General features: G+C 48.8%; 1 pseudogene; it reads right to left on the reverse strand.

Annotated features, from left to right (window-relative positions):
• Positions 1-2,360: 2,360 nt before the first annotated feature.
• On the reverse strand, positions 2,361-9,539 carry LOC134341166 (high affinity cGMP-specific 3',5'-cyclic phosphodiesterase 9A-like; annotated as a pseudogene).
• Positions 9,540-22,216: the final 12,677 nt, after the last annotated feature.

Genomic DNA, 22,216 nt, shown 5'->3' on the forward strand with positions numbered 1-22,216 from the left:
TTCTTCTCTCTCCACAGACACGCCCATTGTTTCTCCACCCCTCCGTATCTGCAACACAAACATGCCCGATCTCTAACTTTATCCACCTGATGAAAGATCACTGATCGGAAGCAGGATCATGTCTCCTCCTTTTAGAGATGTTGCCTGATCTACTGAGTATTCCCAGTATTTTCTGTTTTAACTCATTTCCTCTCATCCCTATTAAGCATACACAAGCAGCACATGAATTCTTCCTGAGCTACTGAGTATTTGCAATGTGTTCAACATCATCTGGCATGGTTAGAGCAAGGCAGGAGGCCTTTTGACTTGCAGAGTCTGCATGAGTCCTGTTCAAGTTCCAATCCCGTCTCATCCCACAGCCCTGGAAATTCATTCCTTCTGGTGTTCATCCAGCTTCCTGTTTAATACTGCTGCTGAATTTACCTCCACTACTCCCTCAACAGATCAATCCCCATCCTGTTCTCTGTGCAATTCATGTTCTTGCGTGATATTTGTTTTTTTTTGCCAACACCCTCATTCTCCATCCTCGAATTGTTGACCCTCCCATTAATGTCTATTTAGTCTGGACATTTCATACATTAAATACCTGCAACAGATCTCCCAGCATCTCCTGTGCTGTAAGGGAAACAACCCCAGTTTATCCAATAATTAAAAACGGAGACACATGGCGTCCTCTAAAGTAATTCGCTTCCGCACTCTCTCCAAAGTCTGTTGATCTTTAATAAGGTGTGACACCCAGAGCTGGACACGATAGACTATTTGTGGTCAAAAATGTGTTATGATATTTGTAAGCCAAATTATTCAGTTTTAGGAATATAATTTCAACATGAAAGGAATTGTCTATTCATGTTGGGAAATGATTGCAGCTGGAAGCATCCATTTCTTTCCCCTCCATTGTTCCACATGAAACATTTATTGCCGTTTCTTAATGAGTGAGGGAGTATACCTGTAGGGTTTGGTTCTGCCACTTCACCCTCATAATCCTCCACATGTCCCTCACCAATTCACCCCCACAAACCGCCACATGCCCCCTGGCCAATTCACTCCAACAGGTCTCCATATGTTTCCTCACCAATTCCCACGTGTGTGTGTGTGTGTGTGTGTGTGTGTGTGTGTGTGTGTGTGCGTGTATGTGTGTGTGTGTGTGTGTGTAGGTGGGAGGTTGTGAAAGGGGCTTGTTTTGCCATTGTCTTGTTTTAGTTTGTTGTCAATGTTATTACTGCTGTTTGTGATGTTCTGCCAAGCATTGTGGGCATGCTATGTTGGCACTGGCATTTGTGGCAACACTTGCAGGCTGCCCCCAGCACATCTTGCATTGGGTGTTAACGCAAACAACACATTTCACTGTATGAATCTGAATCTGGATCTGACGGGACATTGCAGTGTTAAAAGGGTCTGACAAGGGAGCGTAGAGCTATAGTGAAGGCAATACTGGAGCGGGACACTGCACCTTCGGAGGTCTGGAACAAGTGGTGTGTACAGGATTCGGATTTGGGTTCACCGTTGTTCATCGTGTAAGGTAACAATCTGAACGGGGCTCTGCAGGTCTGATCTGTCAGTTGTTTCACTGCACAAGTAGCTTCCACAGGTAACCTCAATGCGCTACCCACACCCCAACACCCTGAATCCAGGCACTGCTCAGGAACTGTTATTACCCCTCAACCATCAGGCTCTTGAAACAAAGGGGATAACTTCACTCAACTTCACTTGCCCCACCATGAACTGTTTCCACAACCCATCGACTTACTTTCAAGCAACACACATCAAAGTTGCTGGTGAACGCAGCAGGCCAGACAGCATCTCTAGGAAAAGGTACAGTCTACGTTTCGGGCCGAGGTCCTAGAGATGCTGCCTGGCCTGCTGTGTTCACCAGCAACTTTGATGTGTGTTGCTTGAATTTCCAGCATCTGCAGAATTCCTCGTGTTGGCGACTCGCTTTCAAGGACTCTCTATCTCATGTTCTGAATATTTAGTCCTTGTCTGTTTGCTCAACACTACACTCCAGTGCCATTAGGGGAGGGAGGGGGAAGGGAGGATATTAAGAGCTACGAGACGAAAGGGCATGCTGAGTGTGGATGAGAACATGGGTGAGAGATTATAATGTGGAGATGTTTGGAGCCATCCACTAAAGCACAGAACAGAGAGCAAAGTAGTTGTTAAATTGTGGGATATTGGTTAGTGTTGATGTTCAAAAGGATCTGGAAAGAGTTAGTCTATATAAAGCTATGCTCTGGGAATGTGAGTGAGTGTGTGTGAGTGAGCGATTGTGAGTGTGAGTGCTCTGCCCATCTCGATTCGTCCCCCTTTGCCAAACCTGCAACCCACCCCCACCCCCAAGAGAGGAAAATCCCACTGTTCCGTCAGATGGAGACAGATGCCACGGTGGGCTCCGAGGGCACCTCCAGTCTCGCCATCTCCCCCTCTCTGAGCTCCTGGTAATGATCCCTCGCCAGCCTGAGGGGATGGAGCAACAACTCCTCCAGCTGGGGGAAGAGCTGGAAGAGAGGAGACAACGTCCCGTCACATCCTGGGAGCAGATTTTGACTAACGTTCCCCTCTGTTGGCATTCCCGGACATCCTATCGCAATCACAAGATATCTCTTGATAATATGTCTCGGAATTCAAGCTCGGGGTTACGGAGATGGGGAGGGGTGTAGGGGCAAGAGGGGTGTTCAAGCAAACGGGGAGGGGCGTAGGGGTGAAAGGGGTGTTGCAGAGCTGGGGAGGGGTATTGGGGACAGAAGGGGATCATGGAGGTGGGGATGTGTGTAAGGACCAGAGGGAGATCAAGGAGATGGGGTGGGATGTCGGGGTCAGAGGGGGATCGTGGAGACTGGAAGGGATGTCGCCACTATAGGAGGATCATGAAGACAGGGAGGGGAGTCGGGGCAGGAGGGGTGTTGGGGTCAGAGGGATCTATATTCTTATCTGGAAGGCAATGCCAGTGTTTGGATTTTGAAGAGATTTGGTATCTCACCAAAGACTCTACAATTTGTTTAAATAGATGTATGGTGGAAAACATTTTGACTGGCTGTATCACTACCTGTTCTGGTGGATCACAAGAGGCTGCAGAGGGCTGTAACCTCAGTCAGCTCCTCTCCACCATAGCATAACCGTCCCCACCACTGAGTACATCTTCAAGAGATTGACCTTCAAGAGGGAAGGGTAAGAGCAGCAGGGGATGGGATGAAGAGAGGGTGAAGGCCTGCTCCCTTCCCCCTACCCACTCAGTATGAGCCCTGTTACTTGTTCTCTCCCCCAATGAATTCCGCCCCGCCCCCCTCCCCCACACACACACACTCTCAGCCCCATTACTACCTTGGTCAAGGGCTCGAACATGGGCATGAGGGTGGAAGTGTTGAATGCGCTCTGTGTGTGAGATTTCCACCCGGTCCAGGTCCATGAAGGACGACACTGGTGAACCCTCAGACTTCTCCCGGTCTCTCTGGGAACAGGTCCAACAGCATCAGCAGTGACAGAGACCGGAACCTCCCCTGACCGTGAGGCATTCCATCCCTCCTCACTGCTCCTCCCACAGCAAGACAATTCATCCTCATTGCCCCTCCATAGCGCTCCCTCCTCGCCGCTCCTCCCACAGCATTCCCTCCTCATTACCCCCTCACAGTACTCCCTCCTGATTCCCCCTCCCACAACAAGGCACTTAATCGTCATTGCACCCCCGCCCCCACAGGGCTCCCGCCTTGCAGCTCCTTCTCCAGCGTTTCCTCCACCCTACTGTCCTTTACTTAGTGCGACACTCCCTCCTCACAGCGAGGTGCTCCTGCCTTACTCCTTCCACCCATGGTACTTGCTTGCCACCACCCACCTGCATGAAGTACTCCTGTAACAAACAGTCGAGCCAGGGCTCAGAGACCTGGGTGGGATGCACCTCTTTGGAGGTGTCACAGCATTTGATCAGTACTTGTTCCAGCTGTCGACAGGGAGGATGAGGGTGTTATTGAGCTGCAGAGAAGGGGGAGGTCGACAAGTCGCGGGTAGCCCATTCCCACACCTCTACTCAACTTGTTAACACAGTGATGCCTGGCCCCGGACAGTCCCTCATCATCAAACATTCCCGCCACACCCCTGGGGAAGGTAAAACTTCCTCCAAAGACACGTACCACCAGGCTCAAACAGATTCCACCCTTCTGTGATCAGACTCTTGAATAGATCTCTTGTGCCATTAATGGACTTGACCTCACAATCCAGGTCACGGTCTCGCACCTTATTGTCCACCCGCACTGCACTCTCCTTGTAGCAGTTACACCTGATTCTGCATTCGGTTATTGTTTGACCTTATTCCAGCTGAATGCACTGTGTAATGATCTGATCTGTATGAACAGTGTGCGTTTCACTCTATCTCTGTATCTGACAATAATAAACCAATTCCAATTAACAAGAACATTGAGTGTGTATCCCCATCTCTATCACCCCCTATGGCCCCTACATTCCCTGTCTCCGTGTCACCACGGCCTCCGCCGCTGGAGTCTACACCCCTCCCTGCCGCTGGATTCCCCGTGTCTGTGACCCACTCCCTCCCTTACACCCTACCTGTCTCCGTGATTCCTTCCAGTTGCAACACAATTCCCGTCTCTGTGAGCCCTCTAACCCCTACACACCTTTCCATCTCTGCCACTCCTTCCACCCTCCAGTTCCTCTACCCATCCCATCTTTATGAGCCCCTCTGACCCCTACACACCTCGCTGTCTTTGTGTTCCCTTCCTCTCTGCCTTCAGCTGTCCAGAGCCTGATGTCCAGAGTGCCCTGGGGTCTCACTACTGACCAGTCGGACGTGTTCTGGGTTCTGGTAGTCAAACACATCGAGGCACTGTGCAAACGCATCCATGATGTTTCCGTGCCTCACCATGTCTGTGGCCAAGATCAGCTCCGTCATCTCCTGGGGGGAAGGGAAAGGTCAGAGCCCCTCCCGTATACAAACACGTAGCTTACCACTCCCTCCACCCCACCCACCAACTCTCCCTGGATCAGAGCATTCTGACTGGTTGCATTGCCACCCGGTGTGGAGGCTCCAATACACGGGATCACAAGAGGCTACAGAGGGTCGTAGACTCAGGCAGATCCATCACGGACACAACCCTCCCCACCATCACGGACACGAACCTCCCCAACATCACGGACACAACCCTCCCCACCATCACGGACACAAACCTCCCCACCATCACGGACACGAACCTCCCCAACATCACGGACACAACCCTCCCCACCATCACGGACACAAACCTCCCCACCATCACGGACACAACCCTCCCCACCATCACAGACACAACCGTCCCCACCTTCACGGACATCTTCAGGATGCAATGCCTCAAGAAGACACATCCATCATTGAGGACCCTCACCAGCCAGGACATGCCGTCTTCCCATTTCTATCAGACAGTAAGTACAGGTACCGGAAGTCCCACACTTTTGAATTCAGGAATATCTTCATCCCCTCTGCCGTCAGTCTATAAACACTACCTCATTTGCATTTTTTATTTATTTGTTATTTATAGCAGTTTTATGGTTGTGTGTACAGAAAGCAAATTTCATGACTTATTTCGGTGACAATAACCCTGATTCTGAGTTTGGTGAGGCAACCTTTAGAATGTTGGGTACATTGTTGGTCACCGTGTTGTCGGGAAGTTATTCTCGAGCAGTCCATGAACTTGGTTATTGCTTTTTTGTTTGCACTGTTAATTTATTTTGTAATTAATTGTCATTTGTGCCTTTACACTGTACTGCTTCTGCAAAACACTTGATGATTAGTCAGATTCTGATTCAAGGGATGTTGATCGACCCTGTAATAGAACCCTAATTGGGCAGTGAAAGGACAACGTACTTGCCAGATGAATTGAACCGTGTTCTGGACCTCACCCTAGGTTCCCTAGGTTGTCATATTACTACCTCGCAAAATACCTGGTCATCCCAATATGCTACATCCAGTGTCCCTACTTTATCGACCCTCCTTAAATCTTCAAACTCTCCCGGCAATCTCCTCAAGCAACAACTCCCTATGCTAAAATCAGTTTGATTCTATGTTACATTTCACTAAAGGTTGTGCTGCACCCTCCTTGGTCCCAGTGACACAAGTGCAGCTCACATGGATTCCATCTATCACCTTCCTCAAACAGTTTTATTAGACTCATAATTTTTCTTTCCTCTCTGGAATCTAGGCAGGATTATAACCAGCACCTCCATCATCTCTGCAGCTGTTTCTCCTGTGACCATCAGATACAGGGGCATTGACTCCCAGAGTCACACACCTTGGAAAAAGGCCCTTCGGCCCCACTAGTATATACTGATCAAGATGCCATCAAAGCTAGTGGCAATTGCCATGTTTGGCCCGTATTCATCTAAATCAGGGGTTACCAACCCTTTTCATGCCTTGCAGCCTTACCATTATCTGATGGGTGTGTGGACCCTAGGTTGAAAACCCCTGACCCCTAGAGCTTTCCTGTTTATGAACCCATCTATATGTCTTAGAAATATAGTCTTTGTACCACATCTGTCACTTCCTCTGGCAGCTCATTCTATTCATCATTTAGGATAATTTGCCTCTCAGGTCCTCTCTCACCTCTTACCTGTCTCGTTTAGGTATAGATTCACCTACCCTGGGGAAATTACAGTGATCATCCATCTTGTCTCTGTCGCACATGGTTTTATAAACCTCTATAAGGCCACCCCTCAACCTCCTTTGCTCCTGGCAAAACAGTCCCAGCCTTTCCAGCCTCTCCTTATAGCTCAAACCCTCCAGACCTGGTGACATCCTCGTGAATCTTCCCTTCACCCTCTCCAGCTTCATGATCTCCTTCCTATAGCTGGACGACCAGAAATGCACACAAAACTCCAAGTGTGGTCTCACCAATGTCTTGTACAGCTGTAACGTTATGTCCCAACTCCTGTACCATTGCTACCTTGTCAGACCAATTTTTGTACCAAGCTTTGTCTGGTTGTTCCTTGTCTACGGCCTGTTGGTGATCAGTGTTTGGGCTATTTCAGTATCTTTGAAGGATCAGTCACTCCGTAAAAAATCCTGCAATGTTTGTGGAAATCTGGAAGATGTTGGATCATCCTTACACCCTCCCACCCCCTCCCGAGAGTTTCCCACCTCGGAATCATTGAAGTGAACTTTTTCTCACTTCCTATGGCCCACTCCCGCAATTCCCTCCCTCAGTCTCGCCACGTCTCCTCCCCTACCCCGCCACCCCCTGCAGAATGTCTCAACTTGCAGATCTCCTCCGAGACTCCTGTCTCTGTGCCAGCGATGATGTCACAGTTGGGCTCTGAAAGTATCTGGAAGGCCACTGCGCAGTGGTGCTGTTCCAGAGGGGAGTGGTTGCTGTAGTGACTTGCGAGATCGGTCTGAGCATTGACCTAGTATCTATTTGGGGGTGATGTGGGGTAGTGGAAGGCAAGAGGCCAACCCTTAGACTGAGAGCGGGGACAGTCATCAGCGGCCATCTCTCCTCCGCAGCGAGCTTGGCATCACGTTAAGTGTCAATTATTGGATGACGGAATTGATGGCTTTGTGGCCACGTTTGTAGACTATACGAAGATCGGTGGAGGAGTATGTATTGTTGAGGAAGCAGGATGTCTGCAGAAGAACTTAGACAGATTAGGAGAATGGGTAAAGAAATGGCAGATGGAAGAGTGTAGTATTGTGTACAGCCATACTGTATATTTTGGTAGAAGAAATAAAGGCAAAGACAAATTTCGAAATTGGGAGCGAATTCAGCAATTGGAGGTGCAAAGGGACTCGGGAATCCTTGTGAGGATTCTGTAAAGTTTAACTTGCAGGTTGAGTCAGAAGTAAGGAAGGCAACTGGAATGATAGTATTCATTTTCAGAGAACTAGTTTATAAAAGCAAGGAAGTAATGCTGAGGTTCTATAAAACATTGGTCAGACCGCACTTGGTGCATTGTGAGCAGTTTTGTGCCCTTTGGCTAAGGAAGGATAAGATGCCATTGGAGAGGTTTATGACAATGATTTCGAGAATGAAATGGTTAGTGTTTGAGGAACGTTTGGTGTAGTCACTGGAGCTGTTGTTGGGAGGCGGGGGTGCGGGGCGGGGCGGGTTGGTCGGGATCAAGGCCGGCGTTGGAGTTGGAATTCCAGCTTGGAGTGACCCTGTGTGGCTGGGCACTCAGGCTCACGTGTTGTTGAGCCCGGGGTGGTCCAAGTCGTGGCAGACAGCGGAGGTCATCAGGATCAAGATCATGATGGGTTTCAGCCGGGCCTGCGATCACAAGGGAGAAGGGTGGGGTCAGTGTATGTCTGGGCTCACACCTCCCTCTTCGCCACCACAACACTTCACCCAATTGGAGCTCCCAACACCATCTTCTCCAAAACCTCCAAATCAGGGGGGAGTGTGAGGAAGGAGTGTTGTGGGAGGGAGAGTGAAGAGGGAGTGCTATGGGAGAGACAGTGAGGAGGGAGTGCTGTAAGAGAGGTGGCGAGGACAGAATATTGTGGGAGGGTGTTGAGCAGAGTGTGGTGGAGGGAGTGCTGTGGGATGGGCAGTGAGGAGAGAGTGTGGTGGGAGGGGCGAGGAGGAGGGAGGGGCAATGATGAGGGTGCGGTGGGGAGGGAGTTCTATACCGCAGGAGTGAACCTGACTGTAGTGATTGTTACAGAGGACTAGTACGGATGGGACAGTCAGAACTTGCTCCCATACACCCACCTGCAGCTCACACAGTTGGATCATGCCATGCATCATCTGGGTTACGCAGAAGGAGTCACGGAAGTTGTGGAACGGATTCTGCCTGTAGTTCTCCTGGACGCTCAGCTGTGGCACGAAGAGAGGATGCAGATAGTTACAGACACTTCGGTCCATCGGGTTCCTGCTGGTGCTCCAGCCTCACACTTGACCAATCCCTCCATCAGGGGCTGAGGGCCATCAGAGATCCCTCTGTTCCCTCACTGGGTTCAGCCTCTTCGAACAGAACCCATTAACCCCTCCCCATCTCCTGTCCCCGTAACCTCCTTCAGCACCTTTACCTCTCCTCCATCTCTATCACCCCCGCCAGCCTCTGCATCCCTTCCCATCTCTGTGACCCCCTTCGGCATGCATTACCATCCCATCTCTGTAAGTCTGGAAGGGTAAGGGGAATGATGCAGTTGAAGAGGTGGGGAAGAAGAAAGAGAGGAGAAGCATTAGAGGAAAAAATAAAGAGAGATTAGAGAAGAGGAGAGAGATATATAATAATCGAGATTCCTGCCTCCACCCCTCAACACTTTCACAGAGAGATGGATGGGAAACTGAGAGAGGGAGAGAGGGATGATTCAGAAGAAAGTTGAGAGATGAGGAGTGAGATGAGGGAGTTGTAGCAGACAGAGGGAGGGCATTAGCCAGGTAGACTGGAAGGGTTCGTAATGGAGATCTTGTGGATGAATAGTTACTGGGAGAGGTGGATGAGGAGAGGGTACCTACCAGTCATCGCTTCAGAGTGATGGCATTTAAGTTAAACTGGTGGACCAGGCCCAGACTGTGGAACATGTACTCGATACAACACAGCATCTGTGGGGAGAGCAGAAACATATCCAGATTCAGACCCCCATCCCACCCCCAGTCTTCCCTCTTCTCGCCAGTGCTCCTCAGCCCCAACATAACCCACCGGGGGTGGAGCGGACATTTCTTGGGTTAAGCTGTCGTGATCTGGGACTCTCTGTTTGAAAGGAGGTGGGGAAGAATGGTGTGAGAGCAGATCTGAGGATGTAAATGAGAGAGAGCATGAGAGAGAGAGAGAGAGAGAGAGATAGCAAGAGAGAATGCAGCATAGCTGAGAAATGAGAGAGAATGAGATAAAGAAATGAAAGAATGGAGAGAGAATTAAATTGAAATGACAAGAAATAAAGAGACAGGAAATAAAGAGAGTGTGATGAATATTAGGGTGAAAGTGAGCAAGCAAATTAAGCAATAGACAGAGACAGAGTCAGAGAGAAGAGAGAGAAAGAGATGCAGTGAGTGAGAGAATTCGGGGTAAGGAGACAAAGAGCACAATAGAATTTTTTTAAAAAGAAAGAGACAGCGTTAGAGAGAAATTGAAGAAAGAGTGAGTGGGGAGATGGGGGCGAGAGAGATAGGATTGAGTGACTGGGAGAGAAGTTGTGTGCATTTGTGAGACTGGGGAGACAACAGAGGTGACATGGGTTGCATTGAGAGACTGGGAGAGAGGGGTGACCGGCTGGGTACATTTGAAAGGCTGGGAGAGGGAGATGACGGGTTTGTACATTTGAGAGACTGGGGAGTAAGGTAACAGGTTTTATGCCGCATTTTGAAATCCCATTGCCCTTGAATGTTCTGACAGAAAATGGAAGCATTGGAGTGATTGACTAAAGGTCATCCAATCACAGAGAAAGGAAGATTCTGCCAGTGAACCAATTGGGAGAGCGCAGGGACAAGGATGACCCTTCCATTGGGACCTACAATGATCTCCAATGGCTCAGTAATATGGCTTCGTGACAATATTTCCCTCAATGTCAACAAAACAAAAGGGCCGGTCATTGATTTCAGGAAGTTGACGGTGGGGGATGGTCTCCTGTCTACATCAACAGTGCCGAGGCAGAGCAGCTTAGAGATTCAAGTTCCCAGGAGTGAATACAGTATCACTAATAGATTGTTGTGGTTCAGCGAGAAGCCGCCATGTCCAAGAGACAGAGAGATCAGCTTTCAGCATTCATTCCTCACCCCATTCCACGACCCTTCACAACGCTACTCGACATCGAGGATCCAATCACCCTGAGCCTCAGCCCCTCCCTCCGTGTGTCCCCTTCCCTCTGTCCAACACTGACAATCTCGCCCCACATCTCCAGGGTTTTCTCAGAGTTGCTGAGAAAATTCTGTGGAGATTTTTTTTCGGACCCTGCTGACTCATGGTGGTCCAGCACCTCTTGAGGAGCGCAATGCCATGCAGAACAGGGCAGGCCGTTCATTCAGCACCCCACCTACCCACCCGAAATACTCACACTCCTCACCCTCTACCATTGCTGCAGAGTGCAGTGCCTGCAGAACGCTCCGCTGTTACTCGCCCGGGCTACTCGGACAGTATCTACGTCCGCACCCCTTTCTGCCCAGAAGGATGAGGGCAGCTTTATGTTGGTGGGGACAGTTTGTTCCACCACTACCGCCACTCGGAAATCTGTGGGCCCTTCCTTCACCGTCGCCGGGCTTGAACCCTAGGACTCCCTGTTTCCCACTCTGTACCGTGGGCTGTGGCTATTCGAAGGGGCGACTCAGCCCCACCTTTGAGGGAGGCGATAGGGAGCCCATTGAGAGGAAAGAATTCACTCTGAGGACATGGATCGGACGGAGGGTGGCCTCTTGTGTACCTCCTACCTCTTGGCAAGCTCTTCCCGCAGCCTCTCTATCTCCCCCTGACACTTGGCGATTTCGGCTCTCCTCCCGCTCTCCACTGCAACAGAATCCAAGCCATTCCCGATTAACCACCTAGTCTTCTGTGTCCATGGGATCGTGGGATCAGCTTGTGCTGAGGACACCCACGGTGGAGAGCAACAATCACGGGGAGCGATCGAACCAGAGCGTCGGTGTGCGCGGTGACCGATCCGCCGTTCGATCACGATTGATTTATTATCCCTTTGAACCCCATTCTCTTGCCTTCTCCCCTTAACCTTTAACATCCTTCCAACTAAATTAATAATCTCAAGTGTTGTGAAGAAAGGTGTTGTTACAAAAGGCTGAGCATGGTGGGACTGAGGTTCTGAGCTACGCATGTTTCAATGCAAGGAGTATTGTAGGAAAGGCGGGAGAGATTAAAGCATGGATCAGCAAGTGAAATTTATGACATTTTAGCCATCTCTGAAATTTGGTTGTGGTGGGGGGCAGGGCTGGCTGCTCAGTATTTCGGGGTTCCATTGTTTTAGACGTGACAGAGCGGTGCCGGGGTGGGGGAGCGGGTGGCATTACTGATCAGAGAAACTCCCAGTTTGATGGTACCAGAAAGAATCTGGCATGTATAGATTGGGACAGGTTGTTTTCTTTGAAAGGTGTACTTGGTAAGAGGGAGGACTTCAGTTTTCTAGTGCAAAGCTTGTATGTGCCTGTCAGGATAAAAGGCAAGGATAACAGGTTTATGGAACCTGGGTATTCAGAGATATTGAGGTCCTGGTTGAGATAAAGAAGGAGGTGCAGGAATAGGCAGGCACAGTGTGATGTTTGAAGAGTATGGGAAATGCAAGAGAACACTTAAGAAGGAAATCAGGAGGGCTAAAAGAAGACATGAGGTTGTTCGACCAGACAAGCTGAAGGAGAGTCGGAAGGGATTTTACAGCTACGTTAAGAGTGAACGAATAGCAAGGGGCAAAATTGGTTCTCTGGAAGATCAGTGTGGTGATCTCTGTGTGGAGCCGAACGAGACGGCAGCGATCTTACATGGATTTTTTTTGTTTGTTTTCCATCTCTATTTCCTCAAGAGATGGACACAGAGTCTATAGGTGTGAGGCAATGCAGAGGCGAGCTCATTGGTTCTGTACAGATTATAGAGGATGAGTCTTCAGGCAGGTTGGTTGGAGAAATCCACAGGGCTTGACAAGGTGTTCCCTCCGACCCTCTGGGAGGCAAGTGCAGAAACTGCAGGGTCTCTAGCAGAGATATTTAAAACATCCTTGGCCACAGGTGAGATGCCCAAGGATTGGAGGACAGCTAATTTTGTTCTATTCTTTAAGAAGGGTTTCAAGAATAAGCCGGGGAAATGTATACTAGTGAGTCACTTGGTATTCAAGACGAGGCTGTAAATCGGATTAAATATTGGATTTGCAGGAGAAGCCAGAGAGTGGTTGTACATGATTGCCTCTCTGTCACGAAGCCAGTGACTATTGGTGTGCCATGGGATCGGTGCTGGGTCCATTGTTTGTTTGTCACATAAATCAATGATCTGATGATAATGTGGTAAACTGGATCAGCAAATGTGCGAATCACACCAAGGTTAGGTGAGACTACAACGAGAGGACATGGATTAGGGTGAAAGGTGAAATGGTTGATGAGAACATGAAGGGAATATTCTTCACTCAGAGGGCGGTGAGAGAGTGGAATGAGCTGCCAGTGAAAGTGATGGGTGCGGACCGACTTCAACCTTTAAGACAAATTTCGATCGGCACATGGATTGGAGGTGTTTGGAGAGCTGTGGTCCAGGTGCACATCGATAAAACGAGGCATATTAGTGTTTCGGCACAGACTAGATGGCCCAAAGGGTCTGTTTCCGTGCTATAGTGTTCTAGGAGTCTATGACTCGAAGAAACCATCAACTTCCATTTTAAATATACCCAATGACTTGGTATCCACCACCATCCATGGCATTAAATTCCACAAAACAGAGGCGCAGTCATGTCTGTTTCTGATGACACGTGCCGGTCCCTACCCATCACAGTATTAAATGACACCCCCAGCGCCCCCCCCCCACCCCCAGTTCTGATAACTCTGTCCCCTCGATCGAGAGACAATCCCACTGGGGAAAATATCTTCCTCGTCCTGTCCCCTCAGGATCTGAGAAGTTTCAGTGAGTTCACCCATCTCCTTCTAAACACCGGCCTTCATCAGTTAGGGCACTGAGTACTGGAGTTGGACTTCACGTCAGGTTGAGTGAACTTGGCCATTACTCCTTGGAGCGACAGAGGATGAGAGGTGACCTGATAGAGGTGTATAAGATGATGAGAGGCGTTGATCGTGTAGATAGTCAGAGGCGTTTTTCCCAGGGCTGAAATGGTGCTACAAGGGGACACGGGTTTAAGGTTCTGGGGAATGGGTACAGAGGAAATGTCAGGAGTAAGTTTTTTTACTCAGAGAGTGGTGAGTGCGTGGAATAGGCTGCAAGCAACGGTGGCGGAGGTGGATACGATAGGGTCTTTTAAGGGACTTTTAGAGAGGTACAAGGAGCTTTGAAAAAATAAAGGGTTAGCAGAAGTCTAGTAATTTCTGAGGTAAGGACATGTTCGGCACAACTTTGTGGGCCGAAGTGCCTGTATTGTGATGTAGGTTTTCTATGTTTCTATGTTACAGATGCACCAAATGTTGTTGGGGCTGCACTTTGAATAATGTGTACAGTTTTGGTCACCCCATTCTAGAAAAACTACCATTAAGCTGGGAAAAAGGAAGACGTTGATGGGTATATTGCCGGGATTCAAGGCCCTGAGTTAAAGGAACAGTTTGGGCAGATTTGGAATTCATTCCTTTGAGCGCAGGACACTGATGGTGAAATTATAGAGGGGGTGGCTGTATAGCATTACTGTGGAAATGCCACGTTCCCCCCTCCCCCCAGTCACCGAGGAGGGGGATGGAGACCATGGTCGGAGGCGCAGGATTGGACAAACATCACTCACCCTCCACCCGTCTCTCCAAGACAGCCAGCTTATTCCAAATCTCGATCTCGAATTCGCCCACCCTCAAGTACCTGCAGAGGGGGAGGGAGGGAGGCAGTGAGGAGAGAGGGGACAGAGGGATTTTTCCCAGAAATCAAGGGGGAGAGCATTGATACAAAACATTGATACGTACTGTGAAAGATGTCGTTCTGTGTCAAAGACCTACACAGCCTGAAGATGTGGTGAGGGATGAGGGGAGGTTCGGGGAGAACACACAGAACAGAAAAAGATGTTCTCTGACAGCCCGTTCTATATAACCAACCCCTCTCTGTGTAAGAATAATTTTAATGTCCTTCGGTGTGAAAGTAATTACCCCTTAGATGGACTTTACCCCTTCACATTCTGTCCCCTTGTTTTTGATACCCATACCAAAAAAAAAATGCAAAGGGGGAACAGTTACAAAATGCACAATGAGGTGTCACAGTGGCAGAGAAAGTGCAGCGTAAGCAGACAAGAGCTGCAACGAGGTAGATTGTGAGGTCAGGAGTCAATTTTTTATGCTTGAGGATCCATTAGCAAGGTAAAACAGTCTTCCCTACATATGTTTCCCACAACTCTTATAGACCTCTACCAGGTCACCCTCTCAGCTTCCACTGCTCCAGGGTAAACAGTCTCAGACTATCTGCTCTCTCCAGTCTCCTGAGGTCCATGGTGTTGAGAGGGAAAATAAATCAGCCATGATGGGATAGAGGAGCATAATTCTATGTGTTGTGGGTTTATGGGCCTGGCCACCAAAGACAACGGGGACCGTCAGCAATGAAGGGGAGAGAGAGCGCCGGTAATCACGTTCCCGCTTTCCGCTGTTCTCAGACCAGTACCCGGAGAGCTGGACGGTGACATCAGTGCAGAATTTCTGTAGTAGGACCTCTCTGTCTGTGAGTGAAATCAATAAATCAGCTTGTTATTGTTAAAAGTCCCGAGGTACAGTGATGTTACATCCTGTCCACACAGATCGTTTCCTCACATCAGTTCATCGACATAGTGCAAGGGTAAAACAGTAGCTGTTAGAATTACCCGGGAAGCGCAGTCAGGCAGACGGCAAGGTACAAGGTAGATTGGGAGGTCAAGTGTCCATCTTATCGCACTGGGGGACTGTTCAATAATCTTATGACAGTGAGGTAGAAGTTGTCTTTGAGCCTGGTGGTACATGCTTTCAGGCTTTTGTATCTCCTGCCCGATGGGAGAGGGGAGGAGAGAGAATATCTGGGGATGGATGGGATCATTGATTATGCTGGCTGCTTTACCAAGGCAGAGGGAAGTGCAAACAGAGTCCTTGGAAGGGAAGTTGGTGCCTGCGATGTGCGCAGCTGTGTCCACAACTCTCTGTTGTTTTTTGCGGTCACAGGCAGAGCAATTGCCGTATTAAGCCCTGATGCACCAGGGCAGGAAGCTTTCCTTGGCGCATTGATAAAGATCGTCAATGTCAACAGTGACATGTTGAATTTCTCGAACCGCCGGAGGAAGTAGAGGTGTTGGTGAGCTGTCCTGTCCGTGGCGTCCACATGTCTGAACCAGGACTATGGCTCTCGAAGCGACGGGGTAGAGTGATGGGCAAAATGCTGATCTGGGCCAGTGAGGGCTTGATCCAAGGAAGAATTTAACATTTAAAAATTGTTTACCTGAGGGCCCTGATGATGTAACAATAACCTTATATGGAGAACTATAAAACAAATATTTTATAATTAATGTCCGTCACTTTGCTGAACACTCCCCCCACCGAATGAATCTCCTCCCGCAGACATCCCCACTCTCCATCACTAACTCGCCCCTCACCCACTGATTCGCCTCCCACAGCCCACAGACACTCCCCACTCCCCATCACCAACTCTCCCCTCACCCACTGAATCTCCTCCCACAGCCCACACTCTCCCCACAGTGAATCTCCAGCCACAGTCCACTGACAAACTCCAAACAGATAGTGAGGAGGGAGGGAACGTTGCGTGAGGGGCCGGATCGAACCCAGGTCTCTGGGATTAAATCTCTACTAAACCTGTCCATTGTTTACTCAATCACCTCCTCATTCCAAGGATATTCCCAAACATCCTGGGCTCCTTGACCGTCGAATCCTACCTTCTGGTATTGGGTGGCATCTCAGGATCAATGGTCACCAGTGACCCCTTGTGGTCAAGCAAGGACAGCTTGCCCCCTCTGGATAGGAAGCGAAGATCTGAGAACGAGAGGCAGACTCCCTCAGCTTTCCGTAAAACTCCCTCCCTCCCACAGTCGGTCGGTCACACAGCGCTCCTTCCACACCACGGTTCCCGTAGCGCTCCCTCCTCACTACTCTTCCGCCAGCACGGACCTCGGTGCTAAGCCGTATGGATTCGAACGTGCCATCCTCTGGCTAAGTGCGGGAATGGGACTTCTCCCTGCACTGTCATAGTCAGGATGGGCCATAGGGCCACTTCCTGGGCTGCAAGGAAATAATCAATCTTCTTCAGAGTCCAGCACCACCAGTGGAGATCAATGTTTCAAATATCCCATCACACGCTCCCGAGGTCAGACACCAAGTGGAACTTCCACCACACTATCACAGATTTCTAGGGTGAGACTTCGAGTGAAACTCCCTCCAGACTGTTCCTTCACACACTCCTGTGGTCAGAAACAGAGTGAAGTTCCCTCCACATCGTGCCGTCACACACTCCAGGAGTCAGACACAAAGTGAAGCTCTCTCCACACCGTCCCATCACACACTCCCAGGGTCAGACACAGAGTGAAGCTTCCTCCACACCGTCCCACCAGACATATTTACGTTACAGAATCCTTCCTGGGAAGGATTCCTATACCGCCAACCCAGCACTGGATAAGTGCGAACTCTATTTCGTCAAAGGATGAGCTGTTTCTGGGTCCTGATAATGAGGGATGAAGTGAGAAAACATTGGACAATAATTCTATCATCAGAATCCTTCCATCCACATCCAGGCGAATGATCTTGGGCAGGGCTGCGGAAGGGACAGATCCCATAATGTCTCAGAGAACCGTGCTCCAGGACAAACCTCGCACAGGATGGCGGAAATCCAATATAAAACTGGGCTCTAGGGGTCTCTGCTGCTCTCCCTCCCTCCCTCTTCTCTCTCTCTCTCTCTCTCTCTCTCCCCTCCCTCCCCCTTCTCTCTCCTCTCTCTATCTCTGTCTTTCTCTCTTCCCTCCTCCTTCATTCTCTCTCTCTCTCCCTCACGCCCCCTCTCTCTATCGATCACAAACTGATAACGTTTCCATAACCATGGAGTTTGCTCTCCCCGTCTCACTCACTCTCTGTCTGTCTCTTTCTCTCACTCCCTGCCACTTACACTGCCTCCTACTCCATTTCTCTCTCCTCCTCTCTCCCACTCTCCTCTCTCTCTCTCTCTCTCTCTCTCTCTCTCTCTCTCTCTCTGTCACACACACACATACATACACACCACACACACACACACACACACACACACACACACACACACAAACACACACACACACAAAATGATCACAATCTCTCGGCAAACTCAATATGCTTTCCTCGCTACATCTATCACTATTTCTCTACCTCTGCCCCCTCACTCTTTCTTTCTCTCCCTGCCACTCTCTGGCTTCTGTCCATCTCTCTCCCCCCTCTGCCCTCTCTCTCACACTGATCGCAAACAGCTTTCTTCTCTCTCTCCCCACTCTTTGCCTCTCTCATGAACTGATTACAACCTCTCTGCAAACCAGTTTCCAAAGTAACCCAGCCCTTGGCGTCTGAGGGATGGAAAATATTCATCATTGGCTCATTGTCATCTCTTCTCTCTGACTTTGGGAGCTTGGGGACGGCTGCTCAATCAGAACCCGTTGATATTCATTGAACGGGTTCAGTCCTGGGTGAAAGGTGAAATGTTTAAGGAGAACATGAAGGGGATCTTCTTCACTGAGAGGGCGGTGAGAGAGTGGAATGAGCTGCCAGTGCAAGTGATGGGTGCGGGCCGTCTTCAACCTTTAAGACAAATTTCGATCGGCACATGGATTGGAGGTGTTTGGAGAGCTGTGGTCCAGGTGCACATCGATGAAACGAGGCAGATTAGTGGTTCGGCACAGACTAGATGGCCCAAAGGGTCAGGGTGGTGGGATGCTGGATTTGGGGGACAGTGTGTCACCATGGCTGCATCACAGGGGTTTAATCCTCAGCAGATGTAAATCAGTCTTCAAAGCCGAGGTAATAATAGACAGGCTGGGCGCTAATTAACATCAAGGAAACCTCTCAGCAGCCTCCCTGCTGACCTGTATTTACACGCTGCATGTATGTACACATTTCTTTCCAAAGACGCAACTACAGCTTAACTCAAGGGAGATAGAATCAATAAGCTGTGATTTCCCTTTCCCGAGATTGTGTGATGGGACATCGTTGAGGGAGCTTCACTCTGGGTCTGACCACAGGACTGTGTGGAGGGAGCTTCACTCTGGGTCTGACCACAGGACTGTGTGGAGGGAGTTTCACTCTGTGTCTGACCCCAGGAGTATGTGATGGGATGATGTGGGGGGGAGCTTCGTTCCCTGTTCGACCCCATGATTATATGATGGTACAGTGTGGAGAGAGTTTCACTCTGTGCCTGACCATGGGAGTGCGTGATGGGACGCTGTCGAGGAAGCCCTATATTTTACAAAATATCTTTTTAAAATTCAGTGCTACAATATATACAGACCAGTGTGTGACGGGGTCCGGAATTACCCCTATGAACTGTGCTTTTGAAAAGAGAGAGAGAGCGAGAGATATTTAACACCAACATCTTGTTTTTAAGAGAGAGAGAGAGAGAGAGAGAGAGAGAGGCGAGGGCTGCTCACAGTATTACATTTCTACAAGGACATTGCCTGCTTGTACATTCTTACTCAGACAGAGAAAGGAGTAGTTATTTGAGAGGCAGTTGGTACTCAGGATGGTGAGATAAATAGAAGGTCAGATGATAGACCTGACACACATGATTTTGGACACTGAATGAGTTTTGTTGTGCCCACAGAAAAAGTGGGGTTTGGAGTATCGATCGGGCGGATCGATCAGTGGCTCTTGCAGTGCGAACAGGGTGTGAATGGTGGGGAATTATTCATGTGACCAAACCTCGCCTGGGTTGATAGGTCCACCACAGAAGAACGGTCCCCTTTGTTGTGGTCAGAGTCGGTGACTTTAAAAATATTTCGGAGGACAACGGGAAGATCGATGGCGTCAGTTCATCTGAAGACTCAAATCTCTCCCCCTCTCTCTCTCCATCAGAACTCAACTCAATACCAGGAACTGAACTGAACTTTCCTCATCATCGTAAGACTGTATCTATTCACCGCTAGACTTGAAGAAGCTTGATTTTCATACATTTCCACACTTACTGATATACTTACTTAATCATTGCTAATCTGTTTGATTTATCTGCATTTATATTACTGTATTGTGTAGTTACTAATAAATATTATTGGTTAATAGCAATACCGGACTCCAAAGTGCTTTCCATCTCTGCTGGTTCTTCAACCCGTCACGACAAGTGACTAACACAATTACTACACTACAAAAACTAAAATATTTCCATCTCTGTCAATGATGGCACTAACCCCCAGACCTCGCTACCCCGCCCCCCAACGAGAAGCCCACGATCCCGGAACTCCTCTGTGGTCGCCGTGGACAGCGTGTGCTCCTTCTCAATATTTCCCGGGGCAAGAACATACCCCCTAAACATTGCCAGACAGTCTGTCCAGGCAGATTCCTCCGTCACCCATTTCCAAGACTCACGGATGACCCAGGAGCAAGTTGACAAGGATATCCTCATCCCTCCATGCCCCCCTCATTACCGGATGACTGTATATAAATAGGTTGGAGCTAAAGTGTAACCAGACGGCGAGAAGCAGCCCAAGCATATAAGCAAAAAGGGGTTGCAGCCTGGCACACTCCATGTACACGTGGTACAAGGTCTCCTCCATGCGACTGGGAGATCAGTGTACAAACTAAATAACTTATTACGGAGCACTGCTCTATGATGCAGACTCCACCCCATGTTCTTCATGGGAAGAACTCCCTCGTAAAGGGACTTCCATTTGGGACTACCCTCACATCCAGGTGGAATGACAGCCCGCCATGGCGTGTCGGGACAGTGGACAAGGGCGAGGAAGTGAAAAATGTGGAGCAGCAACCCAGACAGGTACCTCCTACTTGCATTCCTGAATGAGATTGTGGGTGTCGAGGAGCGACGGCTCAATTTGTGTGGCTCGGCTCTCGGATAAAATCGCTGGGCCTGGGTCCGACAAGCAGTTCCGGTGGTGCAGAGGTGAGACCAGCCTGAGTCGATCCACACACCTGAGCAGCACCGACATCCGCTGAGGTAGGGCAGGGGTCGGCCAGAACTCCGCCCTCTAACCATATAACCATATAACAATTACAGCACAGAAACAGGCCATCTCGGCCCTTCTAGTCTGTGCCGAACTCTTACCCTATCCTATTCCCACCGACCTGCACTCAGCCCTTAACCCTCCATTCCTTTCCTGTCCATATATCTATCCAAGTTAACTTTAAACGACAACATCGAACCTGCCTCATCCACTTCTACTGGAAGCTCGTTCCACACAGCTACCACTCTCTGAGTAAAGAAGTTCCCCCTCATGTTACCCCTAAACATTTGTCTTCTAATTCCCAACCCATGCCCTCTGGTTTGAATCTTCCCCACTCTCAACGGAAAAAAGTCTAACCACATCAGCTCTATCAATCCCCCTCATAATTTTAAACACCTCTATTAAGTCTCCTCTCAACCTTCTACGCTCCAAAGAATAAAGACCTAACCTGTTCAACCTTTCTCTGTTGGTTAGAAGATGAAACCCAGGCAACATTTTAATAAACCTCCTCTGTACTCTCTCAATTTTATTGACATCTTTCCTATAATTCGCCGACCAGAACTGTACACAATACTCCAGATCTGGTCTTACCAATGCCTTATACAAATTCAACATTACATCCCAACTCCTGTACTCAATCAACAGGAATTCTGGAGATGCTGGAAATTCAAGCAACACACATCAAAGTTGCTGGTGAATGCAGCAGCCCAGGCAGCATCTCTAGGAAGAGGCACAGTGGACGTTTCAGGCCGAGACCCTTCGTCAGGACTAACTGAAGGAAGAGTTAGTAAGAAGGCCAGCAAACCAAAAGCTTTCTTCACCACCCTATCCACATGAGATTCCATCTTCAGGGAACTATGCACCATTATTCCTAGATCCCTCTGTTCTACAGCTTTCTTTAATGTCCTACCATTTACCATGTATGTCCTATTTTGATTAGTCCTACCAAAATATAGTTCCTCACATTTATCAGCATTAAACTCCATCTGCTATCTTTCATCCCACTTTTCGAACTGTCCTAAATCTCTATGCAAGTTTTAAAAACCTATCTCATCATCTACAACACCTCCTATTTTAGTATCTTCTGCAGATTTACTAATCCAATTTACCACCCCATCATCCAGATCATTAATATATATTACAAACAACAATGGACCCAGTACAGATCCTTAAGGCACACCGCTACACACCGTCCTCTAATCTGACACACAGTTATCCACCACTACTCTCTAGGGTCTCCCATCTAGCCACCGTTGAATCCATTTTACTACTTTCGCCTACCGATTGAACCTTCCTAACTAACTTTCCGTGTGGAACCTTGTCAAAGGCCTTACTGAAGTACATATAGACAACATCCACCGTTTTACACCCGTCAACTTTCTTAGTAACCTCATCAAAAAATTCAATAAGATTTGTCAAACAAGACCTTCCACGCACAAATCCATGTTGACTGTTCCTAATCAGACCCTGTCTATCCAGAAAATTATATATACTATCTCTAAGAATACTTTCCATCAGTTTACCCACCAC

The sequence above is a fragment of the Mobula hypostoma genome, assembly GCF_963921235.1.
Source record: "Mobula hypostoma chromosome 8 unlocalized genomic scaffold, sMobHyp1.1 SUPER_8_unloc_10, whole genome shotgun sequence".
NCBI classification, from domain to species: domain Eukaryota; kingdom Metazoa; phylum Chordata; class Chondrichthyes; order Myliobatiformes; family Myliobatidae; genus Mobula; species Mobula hypostoma.